Raw genomic sequence first — 6,743 nt, forward strand, 5'->3', positions numbered from 1 at the left:
TGCTGACCTAGCCAGGTTTGGTGTGGTTGGTGGCTTGGCCATTTAGCTGGAGTAGAACAGGATGTGCAAGTCTTGTTATCAGACCTTCCCTCCATGAATGGTGCAACCATCATGGTACCTGCTACCCAGGAGCAGAGCTTGCTCTCTGTCCACTGCGTGTGAGCTGAATGGAGATGGAAGGTCCTAGCAGGAGAACCAGCCATGGGCAGAAACCTACTCACAGCTGGGTCTCTGCAAACAGTGCCACCTTTGTGAGCGAGAGCACATGGCCTCACTGACCCCCCCATCCTTACTGCTCCCCACAGGGAACACCAGCAGCGCCGCACAAGAGCATGAGTGTAAGAGCTTTTGGAGCTCCTGGGATCATCTGCACAAGAGGGAGAAATGTAGGGACTGGAGGTAAATGTGTTATTTTGGAGAGGAGGTTCCTTTGACACCCAGACCTGCATTGCCAGGGTTTAGGGGACTGTGTCAAGTGTTGCCCCTTCCCTTCCTTCATGGAAAGGCACATCCCAAGGAAAGCTCCTACGGAAAAGTGCCCCACCCGTGGCATTGGGAGCTGGGGGCAAGAGTGCCTCATGGGAGCTGCAGTTCAAATGCCTCATGACCGTGGTCTCCTCTTTGAGCCGGGCTCTCCCATGATGCATCACTTTCTCCCCTCTTGATGATGGTGCATTATGAGACTTCCTTGCTGCAGTGTATCATGGGAGATGCAGCCCAGCCAGTCCAGCTTATAGAGGAGACTACCAGCAAGAGGACACTGACCTATACATCCCATGCAGCCCCTTAGTGGTAACTGAATCAGAATATTTCTAGTTTGGGCCAAAATATTGCAATTTTAGGGCACTTTTTTTGAACAAAATATTGAAATTTTCTGCCGAAAGCCAACTCTGTTTATGACAAACCAGCTTGGACAGAAACCCAGAGAGACAGTTTCCATTGGAAATATTCAATGGCCACTTGCAATCCTCCTGTTCTGGTACCACCTAGTGATCCTGATTAGCATCAGGCCCCATGGCACTCAGTGCTGCCCAGGGGAGCCCTGCCCCGGATGGGGAAGCGGCAGGTGCCCTGTGGTTATAATTCATGTTCACTGAGGCATCTTCCCCTAAATGCACTTATACCCAGGTGACCATGTGCAACTAACTGTCCTTCTCTCCCCAGACACCTCGAAGAATCGGCCTGGAAAAGCCAGGGTAAGTTGTGGTTTTTATTAAGGACAAAGTGAGGTGAGAGCGGAGAGCAATTGGATTGCTTGTTCCCACTTGGCAGGGACCCGTGGGCTCGGAATGTGTATCTGTTACTCAGGGGTCCTTGTATCTGTTACTCCGATGTCCTTGCTGCTGCCCCAGATCTCTGCCCAGGAGCAGGTAGCAGCCTCCCTCACCTGCTTGGAGCCTGGCCAGTCAGGCTTGTGTGTTGCCAAGTGGCAATGGTTCTTTCCTTAAAGGATTTAGAGGCAATAAACCCATAACTTGGGTGAAGGCTTAAAGACTTTATTAAGCAAATCTCAGAATAAAATGCAATGCTTATTAAGAAAGTACAATGCTTATTAAGCCTAAGCAAATTTCAGGATAAAATGCAATGCTTACGTCTCTTCTGCTGTCGGGAACCCCCTGAAGAAGGACAACAGACAGACCCCAGTGGCCGGTACATAGCACCTCCTGCAGCTTCAGGTTCGAATATTAGAAATATCCCTGGCTTTTATATACTATTGGATTTACATTACTCACACCTGTTGCTTTGAGAACCTGACAAAATTGTTGATACATTGCATATTTTCCTAAGTCAAAAAATTAGCTTTATCAGTGGCAAACCTTAAACATAGATAACTATGTGATAATCCCAAACACTCCCGTACTCCTGTACCATGTGGATGGCTTTGGGACCCATCCCAGAACTTGTTGAAAGTAAACAGTGCGTTCCTACCTGTACCATCTTCAGCAAGCAGCTGACCCTTTGCGAATAATAAGAAAATAATGAGAGGTAAAAAGCACAAATGGAGCTGCCTAGGGCATCCAGGCCTGAAGGGAGATGCAGGCATAAAAGGAACGATTGCTGTATACCACCTAATCAACTTGATATCATAATTATCTTCCACACTTCCACTACACCTTGGTCCCCACAGACGTCCAGACCAATCAGGTCAATAGGAAGGTTTCATCACCACGTCATTCTTGGTACAGTTTTGTCCTAAAAGCCTGGGGCAGAGAACATAAATGGTCTCAGGGATGGAGTGCCATTCACTTTGCAGAGATTCCCCTGGTGTTGCTGTGACTTCTCTTACACTAATACACAAGGATTTAGCCCTTAGGGCTTTTCAGGTGTGCCTCTGGGACAGGGTGCGACAGGCAGAGCTGTTTATGCGCTGTGTGAATTCACAAGTCGGTTAAATGCTATTAAAATGGTACAGACTGGTCTCCCTTCTGATCCAAGCAGCGAGCCGGTAGTTTGATTCCAGGGTAGCTCTGGTGAGAGGAGAGGTTTGGGCTTGGATTTGATTTGCAGTGAACGTACGAAGTGCTGGTTCCTGGCACACAACAGGAACCAAATACCAGGAGGCAGAGTCTTTGACCCCAGCAGACTGGTCTTCCTTCTGATCCAAGCAGTGAGCCAATGGTTGGAGTTGCAGAGGAGACAATGATGGCAGAGTTGGGTTTCGGTGTTGATACAACCCCATTGATTTTGTAGATTGATTCTAAGGCCTGTCTCCTGGAAACAGGAACCAAACAGCAGGACGCAGAGTCTTTGATCCCAGCCAGCACTCTGCCCAAAAGCCCTCTCTCATGCGCTGTCTGTCGCTCTTTTTTTCTCAGGGTCCTGCCCAGGTCTGACTTTCTTGTTGTTTTGTTTGGTTGCTTCTAAGGTGTTTCTGTTGCTTTTGTCTCTCTCTCACACACATGCATGTACCTAAAGCTACAGTCAGATCAACCTCTGCCCTGTTAGCAGACCCCGAGGTACCTGCCATGCCCAGACTGTCTGGAGTCCAGTCCATGGGTGGGGGTTGCCCAGTGCTTCAGCAGACACTAACAAAGGGGTATTGAATGGTTCCCTTCCTTAGCCTGAGTGATGGGTGCTCATCACAGCCTCCAAATTCAACAGCATGCCGTGATTGCCCAGAGATTGGAGTCAGGCTATGCCGATGCCCAGTCACAATATCATTATATCAAGTGTAAATAATCATTTTAATTATTGCCGTTAATAACATCTGTGATAAAAATACAACATTGGATGGGGAAAACGACACTGCCTTTGACGTTGAGGAATCCTTATTTCAGATAATGGCTCCCCGTTGCAGGGGGAACCCGGCGCTGCCTCCGTGGGCGTCCGGCATAGGGAGAGGAGGAGAAGGGCTCCTCTGCGCAGCTGGCAGGCATCAGGGCAACCCTGGGGAGCAGGAAAGGGCAACCCTGGGGAGCAGGAAAGGGCAGCCCCAGAGACAGACGGCACCGATATACGAGAACATCGCACTGTAGCAGGGCAGATATCATTAGTGCTCCGGCACTGGAATGCAGGGCTCCTCCATGCGCAGCTGCATCACAGAACTTCATCACAGAATCCCATAAGCAAGGAAGTGCGGGACCTTGTCTGGGGCCACAGCTGGACAATGTGGTGCAGGAAACAATGTTCTTTCTCAATAAAATTGGGGGAAATGCCCAAACTCTGTGTCCTACCCTCAGATTCTTTGTATGGATGGCTCAGCTCCAGGGCCCGCTCCGTGCTGTGCAGAGTTTGCACCACCAACCCCCAAGTGCACAAAATCACAAGGAAGGTCCCTCACAATCCCCAAAGTGCGTATTGCACAGTAATCTGTGTATACATGAGACATAGAAGGATGTGAGTGTCCTGCCAGTGATGGGAAATATCCCAGCACCCCACACAGATTAACCCTGTCTCTGCGCTCCGGCCAGTCGTCCTTTGACTCATCAGGCTTGAGCCTTACACTGGTGGGAGAGTGAGACACAGAGACACAAACAACAGAGACCCAGATAATGAACAGTAGACGGGACCTTCCACAGAAACACTCCGTATTACTGTGATTCACAGTTTCTATTGTGGTAGCACCTAGGCTATGTCTAGAGTGCAAGCCTCTTTCGAAAGAGGCTCTTTCGAAAGATACTTTCGAAAGAGCCTCTTTCGAAAGAGAGCGTCTAGACTGCACGTTGAACTTTCGAAAAAGCGGCTTGCTTTTTTGAAAGAAAGCATCCAGTGAGTCTGGATGCTCTCTTTCGAAGAAGCCCTATTTACATTGAAGAACGCCTTCTTTCGAAAGAGGAACTTTCGAAAGAAGGCGTTCTTCCTCATGAAATGAGGTTTACTGCCATCGAAAGAAAAGCCGCGTTCTTTCGATTTAATTTTGAAAGAACGCGGCTTGAGTCTGGACGCAGGTGAGGTTTTTTCGAAAAAAGGCTACTTTTTTTGAAAAAAACCCTGAGTCTGGACACAGCCCTAGAGACTGACTGGGTCCTGACCCCATTGTGTCAGGAGCTGCAGAAACAGAGAGGAAATGACAGAGCCTGCCCCATATTGCTCAGGTAACTGTTGGGTGGGCAAAAGTACTGCCCCTCTCTTAGTGCTTTCACACAATATTTATATGAGGGGATGGGGAGAACCACAATTTAGTAAATGTGAGCATTTTCTGCAAGGATTTCAGAGGGCTGCCCTTTACAATTAAAAGGAATAAAAGGTAAAAGCTTAGGAATTCACTTTATAAAATGTAGTAGTGATACAAATAATATCCTAGTTTTTACTAAATTACAAGGCTATTTAACAACTTACATGTGCTATTTTAATAACATATGGATATAAACAAATATTAAATTTAAAGGAAAGAGTTTTCACAGTGCAAGAGTGAGAAGTATCTTAGAACTCATCCAGCTAAGTGTTAGTCAGAGTCTTTCTTAGTTAACTTCCTGTGGTTTGCGGTGGGAAAAGCACAGAAAGGATGTGGACGCATGGGAGAGGGTCCAGCGGAGGGCAACGAAAACGACTAGGGGGATGGAGCACATGACCCATGAGGAGCATCTGAGGGATTTAGGCTTATTTAGTTTGCAGAAGTGATAGACTGTCCCATCCAGATTTTTTATTGTCTAGGAGGTGAAAATCGTGGACACCAGGTAACCCTATGACACACTCAGAAACCGGAACTAAGCATGGGCCCAGATCCAGGCCTGGGCCAGCCCCAGCTCACAGCCCTCCCAGGCCTCTCCTCCCCCCTCTTCTCTCTTCTCTCCACTTACCTGGTTCCACAGGGAAGCTGTCTTGTGACATGGAGGAAGAAAACAAGATGGCTGCCAGCAAAAAAAGCCCCAAAGGCCTCAAAGTAGCCATGTTGGTTTTTCTGTATTTTTACCGCCCAGGTGTCCCTGAGCCCCACCACAACCCAGGTATTGGGGGTCTATCTGCTTCCCCCTTGTTTCCCTTCAGGGATCCCAGTGTTTCCTGATCCCCAGAGTAAAAGTTAATGACCAAGATGCCCCAAAAGGTCCCCGATCAGGGATGCAAACCAGGGCAGACTCCCCGATCATTAGGGTTACCAGGTGGCTTCAAAATAATATTGGACATGCTTGATCTCAGATGTGGGGGAGGACCATCTGAGAGGGGAGTAGGGCTGGCGAGGGAGGGTCAGGGAAGTGGGGTTAGATGGGGGACATCGGCGGGGGTGTAGGGTCAGCAGGGCTAGCCAGGGGAGATCAGGGGGAGAACCAGCCAGTGGGAAGTGGGGATGGCTGGGAGGGAGTCAACGGGGGGACGAGGGGGGTCAGGAGGAGGGCGGTGGGAGAACCAGTTGGCAGGAAGCAGGGCTGGCCTGGAGGGGGTCAGGAGGAGCAGGGTTTCCATGGTCAGGGGGAACAGGAAGAGAGAATTGGCCAGTGGGAAGCAGGGCTGACCCAGGCGTGTACAGATCCTGGGGCGCTGTCCATCTCACACACAGTTCCAGAGTCGCACGAATGAATCCGGCCCCAGGGATTCCATCCCACCCGGCCCCGCACCCACTGTAGCATAGTTGCATACTGCCTGCCTGGTAGACACACTGGGTACGTCTAGACTAGTTGCCTCCAGCGACAGAGGGATGTAGATCAGGCTACCTGGCATAGACAAAGAAATGGGGATTTAAATAATCCTCACTTCATTAAAATAAACACGGCTGCTGCGCTGTGCCGATGATCTTTGCCTGTGCCGGGTAGCCTAATCTACATGCCTTTGTCGCCAGAGGCATGTAGTCTAGACATACCCATTGACACAGCACGAGTGTGTCTACCAGCCAGGCAGTTCGCAACTATGCACTGATACTCCTAAAAATAAAACTTACCTAATTAGGAAATACCAGACATTTTATATGTCCGGTATTTTCTCAATGTGTTTCCTGGACAGAACCCTCAAATAGCAGACTGCCTGGTTCAAAACCGGATCTCTGGCAACCCTAATGATCAGCAGCAGGGTTCCCTGTAAACTGGGCGCTTAGGTGGCCCCTCAGGAGAGATTCAAATGCCGCCAAGCTGATCAGCATAGTGACCACAGTCAGCAGCATGTGTTGCTACATCCACACATGCCTTGGTACACAAAACAAAAGGAATTGTGTCATGGATGAAAAACTTAGAGGGAACATTGCTCCGGGGAATGAAAAAAGCCTTGGCTTCTATTCCTGGTTCTGTCCTGCTCGGTGTCCTCAGGCCTCTCACGCATCCACCTTCCTGTGCCTCAGTTTCCCCATCTATTTCTCTCCTGGATAAAAGAAAAAA

This window comes from Pelodiscus sinensis, unplaced genomic scaffold (genome assembly GCF_049634645.1).
Source record: "Pelodiscus sinensis isolate JC-2024 unplaced genomic scaffold, ASM4963464v1 ctg34, whole genome shotgun sequence".
In the NCBI taxonomy this organism is placed as follows: Eukaryota; Metazoa; Chordata; order Testudines; family Trionychidae; genus Pelodiscus; species Pelodiscus sinensis.